Source organism: Toxotes jaculatrix, chromosome 1 (assembly GCF_017976425.1).
Source record: "Toxotes jaculatrix isolate fToxJac2 chromosome 1, fToxJac2.pri, whole genome shotgun sequence".
Lineage (NCBI taxonomy): Eukaryota > Metazoa > Chordata > Actinopteri > Toxotidae > Toxotes > Toxotes jaculatrix.
The window spans coordinates 32070908-32097088 of NC_054394.1; the positions used below are offsets into that span (position 1 = coordinate 32070908).

At 47.2% G+C, this 26181-nt stretch overlaps 1 protein-coding gene and 1 pseudogene across 3 annotated transcripts in view; both read left to right on the forward strand.

Moving 5' to 3' along the window:
• The first annotated feature begins 665 nt into the window (after window positions 1–665).
• Window positions 666–20543, forward strand: LOC121185699 (annotated as a pseudogene).
• Window positions 20544–22034: 1491 nt separating this feature from the next.
• Window positions 22035–26181, forward strand: part of kifc3 (kinesin family member C3) — a 36545-nt gene continuing 32398 nt past the window's right edge. For 2 of the 3 annotated variants that reach the window (XM_041041939.1, XM_041041947.1), the window contains exon 1: window positions 22036–22367. The gene's annotated coding sequence lies outside the window, so the exon portion shown is untranslated. Of the gene's footprint in view, window positions 22368–26181 lie in introns of all 3 variants that reach the window. The other variant, XM_041041931.1, reaches the window with a different exon arrangement.

Sequence of the window (26181 nt, forward strand, 5' to 3'; positions counted from 1 at the left end):
TGTCACTCCAAATCTAAATAAATAAAAAAGTATGTACAAATAGTCTAAATAAAAGTAGAAATAAAAATAAAAATAGAATAGAATACAAAGTTGCTGCAGTAGAAAAAAATAATGCAAGAAAGACAGAGCTAATATAAATATTGATTGTTGTTGTTGCACACAGTATAATAATAATATTTCTACACATTTCTGTATGTGCAGATGTGCAATACTTCAGTTTGATGAAATGACCTTAAAGAACATGGAGTCTCGTGTTAGAGTTTTTCATTCAGTATCAACAATGAAGAGTTTGTTGTTGTTCTGGAGCTTTCAGTCTCACAGCAAGATCTTCCTCAGCAGATGGAGTTTGAACAGCAGACGTTCACGTTGCTACTTTTCTGAGCTCTTTCACTTGTCATCCAACTTTTAATCTCAAATACATCACTTTGTCAGGAAGAAAACATTTGTTAAAAATCTAAGTACATTTTGGGGAAAATCACGAGTCGAGCCAACAGAACAGTTCCTTCAAAATCCAGGTAATTTAATCTTTAGAAAAAAGAAAAATAGAAAGAAAGGAAACACACAAACCAGCCTCAAACCTAAAATAACATGCCCGGTGTGTGCTCGCTGATGATGATGGTTTTCTAAAACGTTGTTTTAATGTTGTCTCTGTGTTTTATTTGAGGATGTTGAGCTGGGTGGTCAAAGTCGTTCCCCAGCCGCCTGAGCCTCCTTCAAAAAAAGGTGAAGAGCAGAAGGAGGAGAAACCAGTCGCTGCCCCGACACCTGCTGCCGCACCAGCATCAGCACCTGCTCCGGCCCCGCCCCCTGCTCCAGCTCCGCCCCCAGCTGCAGCCCCACCCACTGCTCAGGTACATGACGCCTCGTTTAATGTTTTTTTGACTCACAGGTGCACAAACTAACTTATCTGGATTTTGAAATCCTACAAACATTAATACTTTTATGTGTTTTATCTAAACAAGTAAATGATGAAAGTACCTTTATTCTGTTTATATGAGAGATGAGATGATTTTGTGCCTTTAACAGGAGAAGAAAGTGACGTTTCAAGATGAGAGCAAAACTGAAGGTGAGCTCAGTCAGAGTTCATCATTATGGCTCAGTTTGGTTCTGTTCTCCACACTGAACCAACTTTACTGTTTGATTGACAGCTCCAAAATCTGACAAACCCAAGCAGGAGGCACCGACGTCAGAGGGGAACAGGTGAGTAAGGATGACACCCACTCATCACACGACAAGAACCAACGTTTTACATTAAACAAAAAGAAAAACAACATGTAAATGAAGAACACAGACACCAAATCTGACTTCTGTCATTCAGAGCAGCAGCAGGCAGAGTCAAAGAGCTAACATGCTAATCAGACTGGGACGTACCTGTCTGCCACAGCCGCCCACAGAACCTGCCACTTCACAGCTAAGGCACAGGCTAACTAGCTCAGCTGCTAGCAGTTACTAGCTCAGGAGAGCGAAGCAGGTTGTGTTGGTTGGTCAGTGAGGAACAGGCTCTGTCACATCGCATCCAACATTCTAACCATGATGTTAATTTGGTTCTTTGATTTCTAAATAACTTACATTTGTTTTCATTTTAATTTGATTTAACCTGTTTTTCTTCAGCCTCTGAATCAAAGTTAACCTGTTGTTTTCTCAGCCCGGCGTCCGGCTCTCAGACCGGTGTGCTGACCTGGATCAGCGGAGCGCTGCCTCAACCTGCAGCCTCACCTAAACTGAGCCGGGCCAACTCCACCACCAAGGTGAGGGCGAGAGTCTGACCTGGAATCAGCTCCTACAACAGAGATTCATCCAGACTTCAGGTGTCCTGCATGCTGTGATAATGTTTCTGTGTGTTTCCTTTTCCCATCACATCTGTTTACAGGAGGAAACTGCTGCAACAGCCAGGTAAATACAGTGTGTGTGTGTGTGTGTGTGTGTGTGTCTCTGAAATAGTTCAACCAGGAGAGATCAGCAGGACAATCCAGATGAATTAATACAGAATCATTTTACAATAAACCGTCTGATATTAAACGACTAACGGAGCAGATGAGTCTGTGTAAACAAAAGTTGCTGGTTGGACGTTGACTCTAATCCTTTGGTTTGTATGAAATTCATGTGTTGACTCATGTTCATCTGTTCTCTCTGAACCGTGGACGACAGCAAACCTGAAGACGAGTGAGTAACAATGACAGGAAGCTCTAAATGCTAAATAGTGAGCTGCTTTATAAACACACCGACATGCAAAATGCCAAATAGTGAGCTGCTTCATACAATCATCCACAGGCAGATGCCAAATAATGAGCTGACCTCTCTCACTGCACATCCAGCTTTCAGACATCCTCTGGTTCCTGTTATCATTTTTCATTTATCTGTTAAATGGAAACATGGATTTTTTTTGCCTTTATATGATTTTAACAGCGTTAACGTCTCGTCTGATACCACGTCCCTCTGTCCTGTCAGTGAACATGTAAACATCACTCATTTTAAAAGCATCACCACATCCCGCGCTTCAGGGGCTCTGATCTTTCAGAAAATGTCCATGTGAAGATCCTGGACCTGGATCGGCCTCGTCTCTGATAAAGAGCCTGACTTATCATTTCCTGCTGGTTTTTCCCACAGGAAAGGGATGATAGCGTGGATCGCTCAGGGTTTGGAGAAAGTTGTTCCTCAGCCTGATCTGAAGAGTAAAGAGCTGTCACCAGCCAAGGCTCCCACCGAGGTACGAGTTAAGTTAAATTATGTATATTATTCTTTTTTTTTAGAGGCATTTCCAGGTACCTGCGTACCTGTGCAGAAACCTAGGTGTTACTTTTGATGACAAACTTGCTTTTGAGCATCAGGTGAAGACTGTTGTTCAGTCTGTTGTCTTCCATCTTTGCAGTATTTCAAACACGGGAGCTTTTTTATCCACAAAGAATTTAACATAACCCGTTCAAATCAGCGTGGTTACCTGTACGTTACAGACCTGGCCCCTGATCATACCTCCAATATGTTAATACCTTATGAGCCTGAATGCAAGCTGAGATCCTCTGGTGGAGGATCTGTTTGTGATTCCCTGCTCAGTGTGACCACAAACTGAACTATGGAGCAGCAGTGAAGTTTCAGCCTGAGGATGTGGACAGAAGCCTTCAGGGACACGTTTCATCCTCTGAGTGCAGCACCTTGATTCGACGGGAGGTTCAGGCTCAGCTCAGACAACCCTCACATTACTCTGCTATTCTCTGCTCCGGAGAAGCAGAGGACTTTAGAAACTGTTTCCACAGGCTGAGAAGAACAGACCATGACCAGTAAACTGAACTCAATGAATGAAATAAGTGAAATGCTCCTTTAATGTCCTACAACCTTGTCTGCTGGTCATGTGACCTCACATACCTTTGTTAACCCTGTGTTTGTTTCTCCTCAGGTGAATCAGACAGCAACTGCACCAGGTGAGAGGAGGTCTGAATGTTCCCGTGAACAAAGCTCAGCTTCAGGCTGGATATCGTATCCATCACCTGTTTTCTCGTCTTTCAGCTGCAGAGCCTCAGGTTCCCGTCGTCGCCGCGGAATCAGACCGAGAGGGCAAAACCGACAAGCATTCCCCACCCAGGTCCGTCCGTCTCTGCTATGGTTCACAGAGTTTAAGCTCTGCTAGACACGGCAGAGATCCTTATTAGAACATTAATGTTAAGGAGGATGCTTTGCCGTGCAAGTGTATGTTCTCTGCAGAACAAACCAACATTAGCAGGAACAGGCTGGAACATCCAGGAAGAGGCAGGAACATCCGGTAAGAAGCAGCAACAATCAGGAACATATCTCAAGAGCCAGCAACAAACGGGAGCAATCGGGAACATCTGGGAAGAGGCAACAACAGTTGGGAACATCCAAGAAACAGACAGGAACAATCGGCAGGAACATCCAGCAACATCCATCAAGATACAGGAACAATCGGAACAGCGGGGAAGAGGCAGGAACATTTGGAAACATCAGGTAAAAGTCAGTAAGGATGGGATACATATAGGAACTGGCAGGAACATCCGGTAAGAGGCCGAAACAATCAGCAACATCTGGTAAGAGACAAGAACATACGGGAACATGGGGGAAGAGGCAGGAACAATCGGGAGCAATCGGGAACATCTGGGAAGAGGCAACCACAGTTGGGAACATCCGAGAAACAGACAGGAACATCCAGGAACAATCGGCAGGAACATCCAGCAACATCCATCAAGATACAGGAACAATCGGGAACAGCCAGGAAAGAGGAGGAACAATCGGGAACAGCCAGGAAAAGACAACGAACAATCGGGACCAGCCGGGAAAGAGGAGGAACAATGGGGAACAGCCGGGAAAGAGGAGGAACAATCGGGAACGGCCGGGAAAGACGAGGATCAATCGGGAACAGCCGGAAAAAGGAGGAACAATCAGGAACAGCCGGGAAAGAGGAGGAACAATCGGGACCAGCAGGGAAAGAGGAGGAACAATTGGGAACAGCTGGGAAAGAGGAGGAACAATCGGGAACAGCTGGGAATATAAGGAACAATCGGGAACAGCCGGGAAAGACAATGAACAATCGGGACCAGCCGGGAAGAGGCAGGAACATATTGGAACATATGGGATCATGCAGGAATATCAACTATGTGGACACCAAACGTCAGATTGCCTTTCCTCTTCCATTAAGTTGTTTTGAAGCTCTGATCTGGTTAATGTTAACCAGATTGTGTTTATTTATTTATTTGTGTTGACAGAATAACAGAAAAACATCAGACAGTGACTCAAAGGATTAGTCGTCTGTCTGGAATGTGATACACAGACAAATGGAGCAAGAACTAGAGGAACAAACTGAGAAGTTCTACAGTTGCATGTGGAACAATGAGTCCATCACATTAGACAAGTCCACGTGTGGTTCTTTCATATGTTCTGTGTTTGTGTGACTGGCAGGATGATGGACTGGATAAAACAGGGTATAGAGAAGGTGGTTCCTCAGCCAGAGATCAATGTCCTCTCAAAGACAGGCAGCAGTGAGAAGACTGAAGCTCCAGCTCCATCCAAAGGTACCTGCAGATATGTGTGAGCCTCAGATCATCATTACCTGTCATCATCATTATCTGTCTGATGGTGTTTGAAGAGATCACCTGAGTGTCTCCTGCTCTTTCAAACAGCTGAGGCTCCACCCCCAGAACCTCCAACCGCCCAAAAAACAGCCACTGACACTGAGAAGTAAGTCAAGCCTTTGTCAGCAGTCAGGAAATAACAGTGAAGGCAGGATTAATCGTAACCGTGCTCTTTTTTCCTCACAGGTCGAACAAAGAAGCAGAGCCTCAGCCCAAGTAGGTGGAAACACGTTTAATCAACATTCCAGTGAAACACACAGTTTTAACTGGGACTCTTCCACTGCAAACGTTAAATACGAGCAGCTACAGTGGTGGAAAGTATAGACAGGAAGAGAGAGAGAGAGAGAGAAGAACTCAGTGCATCATGGGAGTTCCCCCTCAGCCTCGGCCTATAATATACAGATTTATAACAGATTTTTACATCAGACACATCAGACGTCTGAGCAGCTGCGTGTACACGTGTGACATGGAGGAGGAAAGCTTAGGAAAGCGAACGTTAGATTTGTTTTTAACATGTTGTTGCTGTGTTGACAGTATGATGGGCTGGATCATCAGTGGGATCGGTCGCATGTTGCCTCAGCCTGTACAGAAGCAGGTGAGCTGCTGCAGAGTCCCTCTCTCATAAACATCAACCCAAGTTAAGTCGGACCGTCCCTGAACATTTCATGACCATATTTGTCGTCCTCATGCAGGAAGCAGGCAGTGACGAAGTGCAGAACAGTAAGTACAACCTCTCCACAGCCAACACACACACACACATCAACACACAGACAGGTTTTAATGTTTTACCAAACCGACCACACACAGGTGAGAGTTAGTGTTCACAAGACTTCAAAGACTTCAGGCTAACTTGGTTGGTTTGGCAGATGTTTGTCTGGTTAACTTCACCTTTCATTAACAGCTGCTCCGTAAACTTGGCCACAGTCAGAGCAGGTTCAGTCAGGACTCGAGTCTTTTGTCTGTTTCTACTGAACTTGAAGCTTTTTCTTTATCAGTTTATCAGGAAACTGAAAGTCTCACGTTTGCTGATCTGGTTTAACTTGATGCAGTGATGTAGCAGTGAACTCTCAGGTGTGTCAGTGCACCGTGACATCACTGCCAGCTGTAGTTACAGGTGAAACCTGGTCAGACACGTTAAGTTACTCTCTAACTTCGCTTTGCAGAAACAGATGCACTGATGAATTGATTGATTGGTTGATGGGTGTTGATTGGCAGGGGCTGGTGTCAGTGATGAGGCGGACTCTAACCGGGCTGCTCTTCTCCTTCTGTTTCAGGGGGGAAAGGCGGCGAGAGCCCCTTAAAATAAAAGGAGAAGGAAGAGCCGGACAGAGTCGCTCACACTGACACTAACAGCAGCAGAGACACTTTAACAGACAGACGACAGACAGACAGAGCAGTGTGGACTCAGTCCGCCGATAGTTCAGGACAGCTGTTTGCTTTTAAAGGCTTTCGCGGATGTTGTAAAGGCAGCTAACTCAGTGCAGACATCGCAGCTCATTAAAGCATTTTTCTCTGTATTCGTGAAAATAAAGACATTAATTGTAAAACTTTAATGTGTTTTTTGTTCTGTTGGTTGGTAAACCTGGGGGGCGCAGGGAGCAATCAACCAATCAATCAACCAATCATTCAATCAATCAATCAATCAATCAATCAATCAATCAACCAATCCATCAATCAATCAATCAATCAATCAATCAATCAACCAATCAACCAATCCATCAATCAATCAATCCATCAATCCATCAATCCATCACTGTCTGTGACATGGAGTCAGAGTTGCCATTAGTTTGACACATACAGTATAAAAGACACACAAAGACAGATAATGCATAGCACAATATGCACAGATAATCCTCAGCCCTGCTCTTCCTGCCATGTGGCATTCAGTCTGCGTCTCACAGAAGAAGACAGACCTGGTGCTGGAGGACATAGAACAGGACGAGGACAAACAGAAGGTGAGAGAAGAGTCACAGTCCCGGAACAAAGAGAGTCCACAGGAGGTGAGTCTCACCGGACTCATCTTGTTCCAGCCTCGAAGTCACAGTGACCAGCAGAATGTCTAACATGCTAACGATAGCATGTTCACATCATACATCCCATACATCCCATACATTCACATCATGCATGTTAACATAACACATGTTAACATGGTGTTCATCAGAGTGGGTACTGTGGCACTTTGAAGGACAGAGTTATTCACTGCTGTCCTTTGAAGGGTGGACAGCAGCGACCGGATGGTAGATACCAGGAGATCATGGTCCTACCAAGGCTGGCACCATGACACTTTAAAGGCTGCTAATCTAGTACCAGGGCAGGTACCAGGAGGTACAGGAGAAAAGACCATGTTAGGCACCATAGCACGGAGGCTAGCTCAGTGGCATCAGTACTAAGGTATTTGAAAAGGTACTAAAACAGAACCTGACATGTTCTATGTGATCGGTCGTAGACTGAAAATGCAGAGACGCAGGTGGATCAGTGGACTCCACTGATGGACAGCATCAAGAAGGAGGCAGGCGAGGCAGTTCTAGCTCACATGGAGGACAGGTTAGCAACAACACTCTGTTTTCCTCTCCCTCCTTCTTCTGTTTGTTCTTTTTGTCCCACAGTTCAAAACACTTTGGTCCAGAATGACCTGGGGTATCATAGAGGTGTAGGGGGCATTAGCAGGACTTTTTGTTTTCACTCCATATTAAACCGTGTAATTTGCCTGAATGTTGGTGAGCATCTGCGCACCTCCTCCTCCTCCTCGTTCAGGCTGCAGCAGGAGCGCCTGGAAGCGGCCCGTGTTGCAGAGGAGATGGCCAGGAAGGCAGCAGAGGAGGCGGTCCGACAGCTGGAGGTGGAGCATTCGGCTAAGATTGTCATAGAAACGCTGCCAGAGTCCAACGAGCAGTAAGTCACACAAACACAAACCATCACCCTTCCACAAACTGACACAGAGACTCTGGTTTTCACCTTGAACTCTGAGTGTTTTAACGCTGTGTTTTTAGAGGAAACTGCTCAGGGACGCAGTGTCTCTCTACACACAACTGTCCTGCTGTTTGTCCACAGACTGCCCAACATCCTGGAGGAGGAGAACGAGGACGACCCTGAGTAAGTCGACAACTCAAACCACCATCCTGCTGCTATTCTGCTGCTGTGTCGCTGCTCCTAGGTACAGCTGCTGCAGCTTCTTTATCAACTGAAAATGACATGGGCAGGTCAGAGGCAACACCTGCAGCACCTTACCTCAGTGTTTCTCAAACCGGGGTGCGGGGCCTCTTGGGGGGCCATAAAGCCACTGCAGGTGGGGAGCGAATGACCAGGGGAACGAAGCTGAATGAATATGATTTATGTTGGAAAAAAGAACAAACAAGTTTCCTAATGTTCGTGCTGACATTTCACTAAAATGCAACTTTTTATTAGATGCTTCATTTATTCATTCATTCAGTACATTTACTCACACACTTTACACTGGGTTTTACTTTCATTTGGCATCAATCTGTATCTCTGCACCGGAGCACAAAGATGTTCCTGCCTAGTGTCTGTTACTCAGTGGGTCAGGGTTGGACTGTTTCATGTGTGGTATCACAGTGACTCCAGGTAGGAAGAGCAGGATCATCCCTGTATTTTACTGTGCACTTCCTGTGTGTGAGCACCCTCTGCTGGTTAGAGCGGAGCCACCAGACTGCTGCTGTCTGCTCGACTCTGATGCTTTTGCCTTTAACTAACTTCTCTCTGAAACAGTGAGCTGAACTGCCTGACAGGGACTCTTTGTCTTGTTTGTCCCTTGCTGCACACCGCTCAGGTTGCAGAACCTGCGGGAGGACAGTGAGGACAGTACAGACAATAGGAGTCCTGTGGAAAATGTCAAAGGGACTGCTGAGTAAGAGAAAACCCTGAAGCTCAGCCTTACTTAGATTAAAGCTTGCCCCTGCTGTAAAATGGTGGGATGCTCCTTCAACACCTATGAGTCAGATCCAGTTTTATCTGTGTAACACCATCATGAATGAATCCATGACTTCTGTTAGTTGATGCTCTGGTAGAGTTGTGTAAAAACGTCTGTGTCAGTGCACTGTGGCCTGGCCTGCTCACGCTCTGCTGCTCTGAGCTGAGGTCCTGCCCCTGTTCCAGGCCGGTATCTGTTCTTATTGGAGGGTCTCTGTCAGACCTGGACTCATGCTCCTGCAGTACCTCAGCCAAAAGACGCTCTGGGTTACACAGTCAGAGGCTGTCTCCACCTCCACAACACAGAGGTTAGACTGGTGGGCAAACGTCCATGAGTCCTCCAGTATCTTTGCTCGAGCAGGTCCACTGTTCCACAGCTTCCTACACAACTGAGTGGGAGTCAGTTGGTGCTGTAACTAAATTACTGTTTAGCTTAGCTTTCTTAGCTTTAGTTCAGCCTGGAGCCAGGGCAGGGCTTTGGTGCTGAATAGTTTCTTTATGCCCGGATCGTTTGCCACCTGCTGCATGTCTGTCTCTGAAGGAGCTTTGCGTCTCACCACACTTTCTCCTTGTGATTACATTTAACTTTATTTTGCGTTGCTTTCTGCCAACTTTGCTTCTGTAAACCAGGGCAGACCTGAAAAGGTAGGTTGGAATCCTCCCTTCAGTGCAGCTCACCAGGCACAGTATTGAATGTGTACGTTTGGTCATACCTAATTCACGAGCAACTTCTGAATCTTTATCGCCAACTTTTCCAGTTGTCTGTTCCCACGTGTGAGGAGTTGGTTCACCACTTTGGCCCAGAGCATAAATATCTGAATACATACAGAAATGATTGGTTCAGACTTCAGGATCCAGTCGGATGAATTCTATTCATATTCATTATATGAGACATGGTTTCTGCTCCTAACTGTACCAAACATCACAGATACCATGTAAACTGAGTTGGATTCATCCTGTTTCACCACCTACAGCTTCATCTTTGTCTTGACTTTGTGTGAATTTGCACCTCCCGTAAACTTTGACCTCGTACTGTTTGTGAACACAGTGATGATCACACAGAGAAGCCAGTAAAGTCGTTCAGGAGGTTTGTTTTGCCTTTCAGTCATTCCTGAAACCTGCCTGTCTTCACCAGGTGCATGGTCGACGTGTGTCCGGCTGAAGATGAAACTGGGGCTACAGCTCAGGTGGAGAAGGCGGAGCCTGCTGTACAGGCCGCCAAACCTCCGACTCCACCCTCTGAGTCCGAACCACCAGAGGAAGCCACTCCTTCATCAACAGATGTGGAGCCAGCATCAGAGAGGAGAGACCTGGAGAGTCCGGTCACTCAACAGCCACAAGGTCATGAAGCCCCGACTACCACCACAGATCAGGTGAAACTTTATACGAAACTCTTCACACAAAGAAGCCAGCAAACATTTCACCTTTCTTTATGCCAGGACCAAAGAGCATTCTGGGCTGGGTGCAGAGCTCTGGGGGGAGATGAGGACCACCTGGGCTGAGACGTGGCTCTGCAGGAGTTAAAGTTTCGTTTCCTGAACACCTCAAGCATTTATCCTTTATAAAGACGTGTATCCAAAATCTCCTGGTTCATAAATCAGCTATTAGAATATTGTGAAGATTAAAAGAAGTGAAGAATATTAATTCATATTAATTAAATTTGAGTTTTTCTTCCTCTTTCAGGGAAGTGAAGCAGCAGCAGAAGAAAAAGGTGGATGTGGAGGTGAGAGCTGAAAACAGAACAGCTGTTGAAGAAGGAGCAGCATAAAACTGTTAAAAAAATATTATCAGAAATAAAAATTCAACTAGCCAGGTCAATCTTTAATATCCCAGTTTTTCTGGACTGCTCTCTGTAATTATGGATCCAGGATCCAGGAAGTTCTCATCTTGTCCTTGACTCTGACTGTTTCTCCGTCCAGTTCCTGACATTTGCTCTCCGATAAAGAGCTTCCTGCTTCGACTCCCTCACGCTGCCGAGTGCCTGGAGAGCTGCAGGAAGCTGATGCATGACCACTGCCGCAACCCTCCCAAACTATCCATGCTGAACCCGCCACCGGAGCTCGCCCTGCTGACCCAGGAGCTGTCGCAGCTCCCCAAACAGGCGCACCAGTGCTGCATGAGCATCGTCAGCCAACTCAGACGCCTTAACTCCAACTCCCAGCATCCTCAGCAGCCTTAAACCCCACCCTCCTCCTGCAGACCCTTAGAGAAACCTCGTAGACATTTAATTTTGTGTAGATCCAAACCTTGAACATGCCAAACAAACCTTTCTGTCTTGAGGTGTCCCCTAACACCCCACATCCTCCTCAACATAACTCCCATCATGCTCTGCAGCTCTGCACTGCTTCGCCATCAGCTAACTGCTAGCCACGCTTCAGGTGATCTTAAAGGAGGTGGATGTACGTGCCGCGCCGGGCTCGGCTTCTTTGCTGTGCACCGTTCCTTTTGCTTATTTACATTTCGGCAGCATTCGTTGTGAGACGTCCAACAGTTCTGTCTGTCTGTGTCTGCTCTGGTCTTCAGGCAGCTGTGGTGAAGCTCCGGTGCTGAAGGTGGAGGATGTGGATCAGGATGTGGATCAGAGAAACGGCCGGAACATCCCCCAAATTATCACAACTCCAGAACCAGAGTCCACCACCCTGACTGTCCCTGGCATGCCTCTGTCAAAACTCAGGTAACAGACATGTGACCCATGTACACTGCAGCTGACTGGCCTGATGGGGGCACTATAAACATCACAGCACTTTAACACCTCGGCACCATCCAGTGCAGATCCTCTGTGGTTTCTCCTTCACTGAGTCTGTTATTCTGTTCGTGGACTAAACTGCTGCACCTCTCTGCATCCGTGATTTCTTCATATTTACACCCTCGTGTGTCCATGTTTGTGTCCTCTTGCTGTGTCTCCCTCAGTTATGGAGATGAGGAGGATGATGAACTGCTGAAGGTTGACCTGAAGACCTGGTCCAGTCAGGGAGACTTTCGGACTGCAGATGATGAGTGAGAGAAATTACACGAACACGTCCTTTAGCTGTCTCACCTTTGTCCTCCATGTTTACCGTCCTGTTGTTGCCCCGCAGGATGCGTCCTCTGTCAGCAGCCAGCGTCGGCAGTGTTGTGGTCCAGGATCGTCTGAACGAGCTCGTCAAGCTGTTTAAAGGTCGAACAGAGCGACAGAGGGACCGGCTGGTGGACCCGGACGAGTCTGAGGAAGAAAGTCCCACGGCCTGTATGTCCTGACTTTTACACCTGGTTTATCTTTTCCTCTTCTTCTCAAAATTTTAATAAATAAAATTAAATCCAAATGTCAAAGAGCTTCACTCTGTCACACAGTCTTCATCAGCAAACGCAGGTTTCTCAGGTGAGACGTCCAAACCTTAAACACCTGCTGGACTTCAGCTCGGACAAACGTCTGTCAGATGCAAAAGAAAAACTAAACAATCTCAGTTCAAGGTCCACTTACTCAGCTTTCAAGCCAATGTGGACGAGAAGTCCGATAGATGAACATCTTTGTTTCCATGGCAACCAAGCAAACTCTGCAGTCCGCAGATGAAGGCTGTGTGACACAGTTGAATGTCAGTGAATGTATGAACGTTGAATTCAAACCTTAAAGACACTGATGATTCAAAAAATACTGAATTATCTCATAAATTTCACCCGACCTCTGCAGCCCCAAGCAAAGCCCCGCCTCCCCCTCCTCCCCCTGCCTCAGGGGGGGAGGAGAAGAAGGACGATGCTGCAGCAGCAGCAGAAGAAGAAGAGGTGTTGTTCCAATTTGAACTTTTGGGACACCCAGTAAAAATTCCCAAGCCGCCCAAACTTCCCCCGATGCCCGACTGGCTCCGAGCCATCCTGGAGTATCGCTTCCCCTCCAGCATCGACCCCTTCACCGGTGAGCACAGACACGATGTGTCGGAGAAGCTGAACCTTTCCTCCTGAAAGAAAGTCTGAGGATTTCCTCTGTTTATTTACTGACACGTTCATTCTGTACATTTAGAAATGAAACAGCTTCCGATGTGAGGATCTGTTGTTTATGATGAGGTCGGTAGAGAAGTGGGAGGACGGAGACGCTGACACTGATCCTTCTACCTGAGCTGATGAGGACTTTCGTCTTCTGTCTCCACAGATCTGATCTACGTGATCTGGCTGTTCTTCGTGGTGGCAGCGTGGAACTGGAACGTGTGGTTAATCCCGGTCCGCTGGGCGTTCCCCTACCAAACCCCCGAAAACATCCACCTGTGGCTGCTGGCCGACTACACCTGCGACCTCATCTACATCACCGACATCCTCGTCTTCCAGCCCAGGCTGCAGTTTGTCCGCGGAGGGGACATCGTGGTCAGTGACTGAAATAAAAATGCCTCAGCTTTTATCTCAGTAAATCACAAAGCTCGTATTTAACCTGGAGCTTCTCTGTTACAGTGTGATAAAAAGGAAATGAGAGAAAACTACATGACCACCGAGAGATTTAAGGTGAGGCCTGATCTCTGCATCTGTCCACGCCGAAGACACTGAGGGGTCACACTTACAAGAGTTAACGTGTCTCACACAGCAGGAATGTGTCTTACACAGTAAAATGACAAAGGGACATGTAGTGGACAGAGAGATGAGTCAGTCCTGGTGAAGACGGGTGCGGTCCAGGGTCCAGGGTCCTCCCGACACATGGAGGAACACAGCTGATCTCACATCCAGCTCTGTTCAGTTCTCACGTTAAATCAACGAGTGTGTGTGTTTGCTGTGTTTCACAGATGGACGTCATCAGCCTGTTTCCCATGGAGATATTTTACTTATTCACTGGAGTGAACTCTCTGCTGAGATTCCCTCGTCTGCTGAAGGTCAGAGCAGTTTCTCTTCACACGCACGCTCACGCTGCAGAGTCCTGCTGAGTCCTGCAGAGTCCTGCTGAGTCCTGCTGAGTCCTGCTGAGTCCTGCTGAGTCCTGCTGAGTCCTGCTGAGCTCAGGATCAACAAATGACTCTTTCATTCTCTCGTTTGTCTCTCAGTACATGGTTTTCTTCGAGTTCAACGACAGGATGGAAGCTGTGATGAAGAAAGCCTACATCTACAGGTGAGGACACTTTCTATCAGAACAGTTCCACAGAAACCAAACACAGCTGCTGTTTGCAGTTCAGAAAGTTCCGAAATAAGCAGCACAGGAGCTTTAAACAGGAGCGACGCTAACGCGGACAGAGGACGGACAGAGGACGGACAGAGGACGGAGACCTTCCTCTCTGAGAGTCTTTTATTCTGCTGGAAGTTTAAAACGTTTTAAGGGGAAAGTCACACACACACACACACACACACACACACACACACACACACACACAGATATTTTAGTGTTCACTTCATCCAGTTTTCACCCTCTGTTGTTGTTGTGTGTGTGTGTGTGTGTGTGTGTGTGTGTGTGTGTGTGTGTGTGTCAGGGTGATACGAACCTCCACCTACCTGCTTTACTCTCTGCACATCAACGCCTGTCTCTTCTACTGGGGCTCAGACTATGAAGGACTGGGATCCACCAAATGGGTCTACAATGGAAAAGGCAACGCGTAAGAGACGTGACGTGTCTCTGTGGACGTCCGTGATGAGGACGCTCTGAGAACACTGCTAACATTCATCAGTCCCGTGGTGTTAATGATTGGAGAGCAGCTCCTCACCACGACACTCACAGTGTGTCTGTATGCGCAGGAATAAACTGATGAATTAGCTTCTTCATCACTTTTCAAAAGCAATCACTCCAAAATGCCTCAGTCTTAAAAATGTATTTATTTTATTTTATTTTATTTTTATTTTATTTGATGATTCTTACAGTTCCAGTTGGTTGATATTTGATGTGCTGAGCAAATGAAACTCTCTGTTTTTCCCACAGTTACATTCGTTGTTACTACTTCGCCGTGAAGACGCTGATCACCATCGGGGGACTGCCGGACCCTACCACCGTCTTTGAGATCTGCTTCCAGCTCATCAACTACTTCGTTGGTGTCTTTGCGTTTTCCATCATGATTGGTCAGGTCAGTGAACGCCTCCACCGCCCGCTCGTTCTGCTTTCAGGGACAGGTTCGGGATTTCTGGCCACATAAGAAAAATCTGAACTTTATTTCAGAAATAAATCTGCAAAATTCTTTTCAGTGAAACAATAAAAAGTAAATAAAATCCAAAACATAAAGATAAAGTTGGCACCAGAACCAAACGACGGGCTGGATCTCTGAGTCCGGGCTCACCTGACTCTGCTGGTCCTCGCTGTGGTTTCTTTGTCTCAGATGAGAGATGTGGTCGGGGCAGCGACGGCCGGAGAGAACTACTACCGGGCCTGTATGGACAGCACCGTCAAGTACATGAACTCCTACAGCATCCCCCGGGAAGTCCAGAACCGCATCAAGACCTGGTACGACTACACCTGGAAGAGCCAGGGCATGCTGGGTAAGTGTGCATGTTAAACCTGTGGAGAGCTCCGGCTGTGTTTGGGTTTAGATCAGATCCTCAGCAGTGATTCTGAGCGAGCAGCCTCACAGCTCTGTTTCCTCTGCAGACGAACAGGAGCTGCTGGTGCAGCTTCCTACGAAGATGAGACTGGACATCGCTGTGGACGTCAACTACGCCATCGTCAGTAAAGTCGCCCTGTTTCAGGTCAGACACACACACACACACACACACACACACACACACACACACACACACAGACAGATGTTCTGACGTCACTGTGAGATGTGAACGTCTCGGTCTGTGTCTCTGTCTCAGGGCTGCGACAGACAGATGGTGTTCGACATGCTGACGAGGCTCAAGTCTGTCGTTTACCTGCCCGGAGACTTTGTCTGCAAAAAGGTGAGCGCGCACCTGTGTGAGCAGGTAAACCTGATGAGTGAGCTGCAGCAGCAGCAGCGGTGGGTGTGGACCTGGTCTCTGTGTGTGTGTGTGTGTTTCAGGGGGAGATCGGCAGGGAGATGTACATCATTAAGCAGGGGGAGGTTCAGGTGGTGGGCGGTCCTGACCTGCAGACGGTGTTCGTCACCATCAGAGCCGGCTCGGTGTTCGGAGAGATCAGGTCAGAGCTGCTTCCTGTCATCCCATTAACCAATTTAAATTCTGTATGTGGGACAGTGTGTGTGTGTGTGTGTGTGGGGGGGGGGCCTCAGAGTTTACTGTTGACACAGAGGTTGGATGATTGGATGAATTATGAATGAATGAAGGGGTTTATTACTAAGCTTTATTAATGTTAATAAATCATTTACTGAAGTTTTATAGATCAGTTATAAGACAGTAACATCTGGGTTGCCAGGTTGTGGACAGTCATGAGAGAGACCTCTCCAGTGGAAACAGTGGAAACAGCTGCAGAACATCTGGATCCATTCAAAATGCTTTATTAACTGATTAACATTTACAAAAAGTGGAAATTCAGCGTTCACACAGTTTTCTCTGACATTTACATGACACCTGACTCTCTCTCCTCTCTCTGATTGGTCAGTTTGTTGGCGGGAGGTGGAGGGAACCGTCGCACTGCCAACGTAAAGGCACACGGATTCGCCAACCTCTTCATCCTGGATAAGAAGGACCTGGCAGAGATCCTGGTGCACTACCCAGAGTCCCAGAAGCTGCTCCGCAAGAAGGCAAAGTAAGACTGAATGTTCTCTGCATGTTCTCTGCATGTTCTCTGCATGTTCTCTGAATGTTCTCTGCATGTTCTCTGCATGTTCTCTGAACGTTCTCTGAACGTTCTCATTGTAGCAGCTGGACGTGTTTTGAGTGCCGACTTCTCTGTGTGAGCCTGCAGGTGTTTTTCATACAGTCAGCGTGGACAACTTTGAAACATGAAAACTGAGCTGAGAACCAGGATTTTATTAAACTGGCTGATGCTTCCGCAGCTTTTCTAAGAGGAAGAAAAACAAATTGCAGCGTTTCTGGTATGAAAGCATGAGACAGGATGAAGATCAGGTCCAGTAAAACATCATAATGGTTTCCAGTGAAACGTGGCACAGCTCTGGCTCTGGATGGAAAACAGCAGGTTTCATTCTCTGATAAATGACGTGATAAATCCGTCCAATCCGTCGTCATGTGAGCGCTGACAGTAGAAATTGTTCTGGCAGGAGAGATGACGCAGAAGCTGTTTAAGTTTTGTGTAGATCAGAGGGTGCAGAGGTGCAGCAGCTTCAGGAAGATGAATTCATCGTCTGACGTCTGAACTTCCTGCAGCAGCGAAGAGTTAAGGTGGAAAAATCACTTTTAAGCTTCAGATAATAACGAATTGTAAAAATCAAAAGCCCCCCCAGTTTGTCAGATGTGGTGCTCTCCTTCCACCTCCGTCTGTCTCCGTCTGTCTCCGTCTGTCTCCGTCTGTTTCCGTCTGTCTCCTTCCACCTCCGTCTGTCTCCGTCTGTCTCCGTCTGTCTTCGTCTGTCTCCGGCTGTCTCTGTCTGTCTCCGTCTGTCCCCTTCCGCCTCCGTCTGTCTCCGTCTCCTGCGTCTGATCTCTCTCCGGTGCTGAACAGGATTAGTCTGGTCTCTAATCTTCTCGGTGCAGACGGTGGGGAGTCGGGTCAGATGAGCTCAGCTCAGTGATCCTCCTGCTGTGTTCATGCTCTCAGTCAGATCATGGTGCAGCAGCAGAGTGGATGGATGTGTGGGACCTCTGTAGCTTTTGTCTTTGTAGGTTAGATTCTCTTTTTTTTATTCAAGCAGTTTTATTTCTGTCACAAACACTGGGCGCGTCTGAGCTCTGACAGATTCTATGTTTTGTGCGTCTCCGTTCACAGTGTCGTTTCCCTGTAACTCGTCATTGTGTCTCTGTGTTTGTGCAGGAAGATGCTGACAAAGGACAAGAAGCCTGATGAGAAGGAGGGAGGTAAAGGGGCGATGGAGGTGATCCCGCCCAGACCGGACACCCCCACGATGTTCAAGGCGGCGCTGAAGGTGACGGAGCAGGCGGGAATGGAGGGAACATTCGCCAAACTGAAGAAGGCCTACAAACCATCGGAGAGCACAGCAGAGGTACAGCACACACACTGCACACACACACACTGCACACACACCGCACACACACCGCACACACACCACACACACACCACGCACACAGCACACACACAGCACACACACACCACACACACCACGCACACACACACACACAGCACACACACACTGCACACACACACAGCACACACACACCACGCACACACACACTGCACACACACACACACACACACACACACACAGCACACACACACCACGCACACACCACACACACACACACACCACGCACACACACATCTGTTATATACTGAAACTTACAGCAGCAGTTTGGACTCATTTTAACTTGAAGGTTAAAAAGTTTTTTTACTTTTCAAAGTTCATAGTTTAAAATGAAAGAATGTAAAATAATCATGTGACGACTGCTGAACCCATCAGCTGCTGTTTGAGAGTGTTTTCATTCATTCATTCATTCATTCATTCATTCTAAATATGCTAAATATAATAACAATAATTGTCATGTCAGGTTAAGTGGACAGAAGTGACCGTGTCATGTATCACATGACTGCACCTCTGTCTGCTCTGATCAGTTCAGTTTAACATGTTCCTGTGTGTTTGAATCAAACTGCAAAACAAATTCAAAGCACACGTATTATCAGGAAGGAAGGAAGGAAGGAGGGAAGGAAGGAAGCAAAGGGGAAGAAAGGAAGAAAGAAAATAATGAAATAAGAGAAAGAAAGAATGAGGGAAGGAAGGAGGAAATGGAGGAGGACAGAAAAAAGGAGGTATGATTGAAGGCAAGGAGAGCTGGATGTAAGAATGATATAAACAGACTAATTCATCCACTCCGTCCCCCTCCCTCCATCTCTTTCTTTTTGTCCCTCCCAGGCTCCCGCCTCCATCTCTCCGGTCCCCCCTCCCTCTCCGATGCACCGCCGCTCTCCGGTTCCTGTCACTCGGGTTCAGGACGACGACGACACGGTGGCAGAGACGGCCGACAGCTCCGTCGTTATCAGGATGACGCCGCGACAGGAAGGAGAGGAGCTGCTCACTGTGGAGGTGGCGTCCGGGGAAGGAGGGGAGGAGGAGGACGGAGAGGAGAAGAAGAAAAAAGAGGAGTAGGAGAGGGAGGAGGCGGCGGAGGAGTGATTGGACAGGAAGCTGTCATCCTCACAGGACACGTTATGACTCTTCCACCTGTTTGGTCTTTTTCTACAGTAAACGAGCCCCTCTGCTTCCCAGAATGCCTCTCTCCAACGTCCAGAGGGGGCAGGGGGTTTCAGGTGGAGGCAGAGACAAACAAGACGCCCCAGTGCATTCTGGTCTCACAAACTGTTCTCACTTTCTTCTTCTCTGGTGGTTTCCTCTCTGTTTAGTTGTTAGATGATGGAATGGTGGATGAATTTAAAAAAACAGTGGGCTCTATTTTCGTGAACAGTTCCTCAAACCGCGAGCGCAGAGGTTTCTGTGGTTATTCTGCTCTTTGCACAAAGTTTGACAAGCTGAGGCTCAACAGCATCACTCAGGTTAGAGACCGCAGGTGGAGCAGGTACCTGCAGACAGACTCACCTGAGCACAGGAGAGGCCGTCGGCACAGACTACCTGCAAACTGTCACAGGTTACAGAGCTGGTAGGAATCACTCATCGATGCCGTGATCAGAACACAGCGTGGAACATACGTGCACTGAGCTGTAACCTGCTCTGAGCAGGTGAGCCGCACCAATCGCACTAATTCTAAGTTGTAATACGCCTCTGGATTGGAATGACCACAGTCTCCGCCTCAGCTCGCCTCCCAGGCACATGACGAGTCATAGAAACCAGAATAAACCAAACGGGCACAGTGAAGGAAAATAACTGTTTTCTGCTCCAACACGAAAACAGAGCCCCAGAAACTGGCAAAACTAAAATATCCCAGAAAAGCTTTTCAGACTTACCGCTCTTTATTTTGTCTACCTCCCTCTTCCTGTAGTTTTTCTTTTTCACTTTTCTTTACTACTTTTTTCTTTTCCTTCCTTGTGATTGTATATTCACGTAATAACTGAAAGCTGATGAGTTACCAAACATCTGTGGATGTAAGATCTGGGATCACAGCACAGGGAAAGCTGATGGTTCAGACTTCAGTAAGGTGCAGTTCTGTGTTCGACCACACAGACAGGCTGATATTCACCAGCCATTACAACACAGAGGGGCGCTGTTTCGCCCCTGTGAGGAAACAGGGAACGTCCACAACAACTAAATAAGTGTCTGAACCACTGACCACAGATCCTTGGCATGATCGTGAAACTAAATTTCCCAGAGTTCCTAGCTTCTGTTCTGCAGCTTCGGTGCTTTCTCGCAGCTTCACAGCCACTGACTCACTGTGGCCTTCACTCAGCTGATCTCATGTTAGAAGCAGCTTCATTATTAATAGTGATGATGATGTTTTCTTTGTTTTTATTGATATGAAATGAGACTGAACGTGTATTTGTCTCATGTTAGTGACCAGGAGTTTGCAGTTGTGCAGAGTTTGTTGATGAAGCTGTTGAACTCTGTGTAAAGATGATGGAGTTTCTCTGTTCCAACTGTGATCACACTGCTGTTTGTTTCCTGTTTCCACTGTGAACTGCTCGATAACTGTCTGACACAAACTGAGCTTTAATGACTTTTAATGATTTTACTCCACCAGTTTCCAGGTCGCTGAGAGTCACGCGTGTGTGTGTGTGTGTGTGTGTGTGTGACAGGAAAAGCTTCAGGAAGCAAAGGAAGCTCTCATTGTGTCCGTCTGAGCCGAAGGGAAAAGACAGAGAACAAGAAAAGGCGGGAAAAGAGAAACAATGCAGAGCTGAAAGCTGCTGCTGGACACAGGAAGCTTCATCATCACTGCTGATTACTGAGAGTAGAAGAAGAAGAAGTGTAACCGTACATGTCTCCTGCTCATAGAGCTGCTCTGCCGCTGTACATTAACTTTATGGTATTTCCACTGAACCAGTGAAGGCGCTGCAACATGTAAACACACCCAGTTTGTAAATAAAACCATTAAATTCAGCTGGTGTGTGTGTGTGTGTGTGTGTGTGTGTGTGTTTTGAAAGCAGACAACAAACAAAAATAAAAAATAGTTATGTTAGTTACGTATGTAAAATAAAAACAAGGTAAGCAGTAAACATCAGTTCTGAACTAACAGTGCAGACCTGACACTGACAAACAAAACCAGGTGTTTTTATTCAAGTTTTTAATTTTCCTTTTTTTAATGTGACCATCCACGGACCAGTATGCTAATCTGCAACACTCCACAAGAAAATATATACAGGAGAAGACAAGAAATAATTATTTTAAACAGTGTTTAGTCTAACATTTTATTATTATTATTATTATTATTATTACTACATATTTGAAAATCTGTTTTACAGTATTTTATTGATAGCATTTTTGTTTGTTTTGTCTTTTTAATATATTTTGGTAGTTTTTCATTTAATCTAGTTTTTACGTCTCTATCATGGTTTACACTCATTCTGTCTTATCCGCTTATCAGTGGTGCACCTTGAACTGCACTCACCTGTGTGAAAGGTGATGTACTAATAAAGTTTGATTGATTGATTGAACACAGTTTCTTGGTGTTTTTAGGCAGAAGTGTGAGCTGTGATTTTATCAGCCTGAGGTTGTGTCCTCTGAACCGTGTCGTTACGCCACAGTCTGAGCGTTGCATCGTGGGACACTTGGATCCACCAGCCGGTGATTGTTGTGTTGGACCCATTTCTTGTATAAAACCACTGGCGCAGTGTCTGAAGTCCTGTCGTCGCAGTGCGTTCATCAGATGCTATTGTAAACTCACCGGTTGGATCCACAGCTGTTCGTCATGTGTCGCCCCCTAAAACCATGAACTGTTGTTTTTGCATGTATGAGATATACATATGTACATTCAAACATATATGCGACATGTTAAGTGGTGAACTTCAGAGGTGCTGGATAATTGCTGGAACTTTATGAGAAAGTGTCATGTATTTCTCTGCTCTTTGAAATCCAGGAACCAGCAAACTTAAAGTTTTACTGTGGTGCTTCAGCTGGTCAGAGCCACAAGTCCGTCCCGCCCTCATTTCCTCTGAGCTCACTAGTTTTTTTTTTTCCTGGCCCATGCGCGCTCAGCACACACACACATACACATAGTGCCCACATGCCCGACAGTCCGTGAACGCAGCGCAGTCAGCCAGCAGTCTTGACTCTTCAGCGGCGCAGAGCAGCAGCGGAGCGCGGCGACACTCGGCTCCTCCGCGGCTGGAAAACCGGACACCGACCGCTTCTACGGCCGAGTTTCAACTTTTAATTCACATTTTAACCGCTGAACTCTTTACCGGCGGAAACTGGGAGGAATTTACTGCGAGGAACCAGCGAGAAGCGGGGGAGGAAGAGGAGGGAGAGGAGTCGCTGCTTGGGACCAGAGGTAAGGAAAAGTTTGACTCTCGGTTCCTTCACAGTTTTCGCGGCACGCAGTCCGGTTTGGGTGGTGTATGGGGGACGCCGCTCCCCGGTTGTCGGGACCGTCCCCGCCGTGTTGTTTGGCTGTTGTTGTCCTTCAAATGAACCGACGGCTGAAAGTGTCGGTCGGTGCAGATCTGATTCACCTCGCTGTTTGACCGCGTCCAGCAGTTTCCACCGCTTCAAAGCTCTTTTCTCTCCTCAGCGGTTTTCAGCGCCAACAAAAGAGCCTCGGCCTCACCTGGCCCACACACACACACACACACACACACACACCGCACACACACACACACACACACACACACACACACACACACACCCCACACACACACACACACACACACACACACACACACACACCCCACACACACCCCACACACACACACCCCCCACACACACACACACACACACACACCGCACACACACACACACACACACACCACACACACACACACACACCGCACACACACACACACACACACACCGCACACACCACACACACACACACACACACACACACACACCGCACACACCGCACACACACACACACACACACACCACACACACACACACACACCCCACACACACACACACACACACACACACACACCCCACACACACACACCACACACACACACACACACACACACACCGCACACACGTGTCTGTGTGTCGGTGGTGATGACAGTTGCTGTCAGTATTTACTGAATAGAGATCAAAGTGCTGTTAATGCTGTGACAGCTTCAAGAAGAACTCGTTAACTCGTTAACAGACAGACTGACAGTTAATCATCGCAGCAGTAACGATGATCACTGCAGGTTGTACTCAGGTTGTTCTGCTGCAGACTCATATCTTCATCGTCTGTTAGGTTTTGTGGGGGCAGTGAACACACCACCGTGCTGCCTTCAGACGTCTGTAGTCTGAAACCTAAAGATAAGCAGGTCACCCCACCATACGGCAGAGGGAACCTCAGACCATCACGTGTTCAGGACCTTACTAACCTGAATGATTAACTGGGGGTTAACAGATGAATCAGCTGATCACTGCAGCAGACTTCTTCCCTCAGCTCTCTGAGCCTTTCAGCCTCTTCTAGCTCCTAGTTTTGGTTTAGTTGTACGTTTCCTGTCTGAGTTGTTGCTGATTCCATCAGACGAGCTCCAGTGAACCCGCTGTTCACTGCCTCACGTTAGCTTCAACAACACGACTTCACACGGGTTATTCAGAGGCTTGTCTGTACGCTTTGATCACTTCCTGCGTTTTGGACTCTGCGGCTCTCCGTCCGCTCGCGGGTCAGCTCTGTCAGGACGGATTGTTATTGGCCAGCGACGCCTCCGTGTGTGAATCCACGAATCGCGGCAGTTTCATTGGAATGAACTGAATTTGTCGCAGGATTCAGTTACTGGTTTGACTGGATCTTTAAGTTAAACAAACCAGTGAAAAACCAGTTGGATTAGCTCCAGTGTACATTGTGAATATGTTAAAGGACCAGTGTGCAGGATTTAATGACGTCTAGTGGTGATGTCTCAGACTGCAACTAGCTGAATCCCTCCCTCCCTCATGCCTGCGTTGCCAGGTGTGTAGGAGAACCAGAGGTGACCTTCAGGTGACATAAAAATGCAAAAGGCTGGAACCAGAGTTTGGTTTGTCTGTTCTGGGCTACTGTAGAGTTATGGCGGTGCAACATGGCGGGCTCTGTGAAAGAGGACCCCCCTCCCTGTGTAGATATGAAGGGCTCGTTCTAAGCTAACGAAAACTCAACCGCTCTTGTTTATACACGGATGAAAACATGAATATGATGTTTGACTTCTGTCAGCAGATTCCTCTGAATCCTGCGAACTGTCCTGGAAACGCTGAAAACAAAGCAGGTTTTCTTTAGCTCATGAGAAGTTACAGTGACATAACGTCCTGATAAGTGAACCGTCTAAACTCTGTCCTAAACTCTGTCCTAAACTCTGTCCTATACTCTGTCCTAAGCTCAGTCCTAAACTCTGTCCTAAACTCTGTCCTAAACTCTGTCCTCAGCTCTGTCCTAAACTCTGTCCTAAACTCTGTCCTCAGCTCTGTCCTATACTCTGTCCTAAGCTCAGTCCTAAACTCTGTCCTAAACTCTGTCCTCAGCTCTGTCCTCAGCTCTGTCCTAAACTCTGTCCTAAACTCTGTCCTATACTCTGTCCTAAGCTCAGTCCTAAACTCTGTCCTAAACCCTGTCCTATACTCTGTCCTAAACTCAGTCCTAAGCTCTGTCCTAAACCTAAGATTAAACCTCAGACACTGATGAAGTGAGGAGCTTCTGAACGTTCTCACTCTGCAGGATTTATGTGTTTTTCCTGTCCTCATGAGGACATTTGGGATCCAGACTCACTGGCTGGTTTCCTGTTCATGCTGTGTGTGTGTGAGTGTGTGTGTGTGAGTGTGTGTGTGTGAGTGTGTGTGTGTGTGTGTGAGTGTGTGTGTGTGAGTGTGAGTGTGTGTGTGTGTGTGTGTGTGTGTGTGTGTGTGTTGTGGCTTGAATCACCGCGGTGATGATGACAGTAACATCAGAGCGTTGCAGGGTGGAGTCTGCACAGTCTGACCGCTCCGTAGACCATTTTCTATAAATAATCTCAGTTTTTGTCCTGAGTTTTTTCGGGTTTCGTCGCTGAGGCCGAGCAGCAGCCACATCACCGAGCAGAACCACTGATCACGTCTTTACTGACGTGGAAGCAGGACGCTCTGAACAACATGCTGCTCTGACTGATGTGGAGCAAATACACAAATCTAAGGGATCTGATCCAGACCTTTGGTCTATCAGAGAGAGCACTCTGACATGAAATGTCCTCATACATGACGAGGACATGATGAGTGTCCTGCTGCTGCACAGATTTACAGTCTGTCCCAAATACTCCACATGGAAAAATCACTGCTCAGTGACGATTCTTCTTCAGTCGTGTAGTTCACCTGTTGATTTGTCTGAAACTGTCACGTTGTCCCGACACGTCCAACAGCAGAACGGTCCAAACAGGACACAGCACTGTAAAAAGTGACGGGATGTTCAGGCCGGACTTTCTGACACGTCACCACGACGTGGATGAGCAGGTAGGCTAATGTTTAGGCTGACCCCCCACAGCAGCTGGGTGTCCTCTGCTGCAGCTGTGTCTGGTCTACATGGGAAAAGGACACTGTGTCTCTGTAACAAGCACATACCAGCAGCAGTCAGTCCGTCCTCACAGCCGCTCAGACATCATTAAAGATTAACCGGGTGTTTGCTGAGTTCCTGTAGCTCTGAGTCGAAGCCGATCTTTGCGCTCACGTCTCTGCTCAGGTTTTTACGGTCCTCCTCTGTCAGGGCTCGTCGTGGTGTCGCTTCAGGTCGCAGACGCCGGTCAGGAGATCAGACGTGGAGTAAATCTGATGAGAGAAGGACGCAGCATCACGAGGTTTAGCCTCGTCCGAGGAAATGTGATTTACTCGTTCATTATCAGACTCAGTTCGTCAGAGAGAGAAAACATCTGGGGGTGGAGAGTTAGAGAGAAGTGAGCGAAAACACCTGTCTCCCACCCAGCTGTCCGAGGTCCAGGTGCATCATGGGTAATGTATTCTCCATTGAGTCAGTGTGAAAGGAGTGAAGTGATCAGTCAGTGGTAGTGTCACTGTTTTACTGTCGACTCAAACTGAACAGCATCAGGAGAGTTTCTCCGGCTGATCCTCACACAGCGAGTGCTCACGTGTGTGTGTGTGTGTGTGTGTGTGTGTGTGTGTGTGTGTGTGTGTGTGCTAAGCACAGAGGGGAGATGTAAACA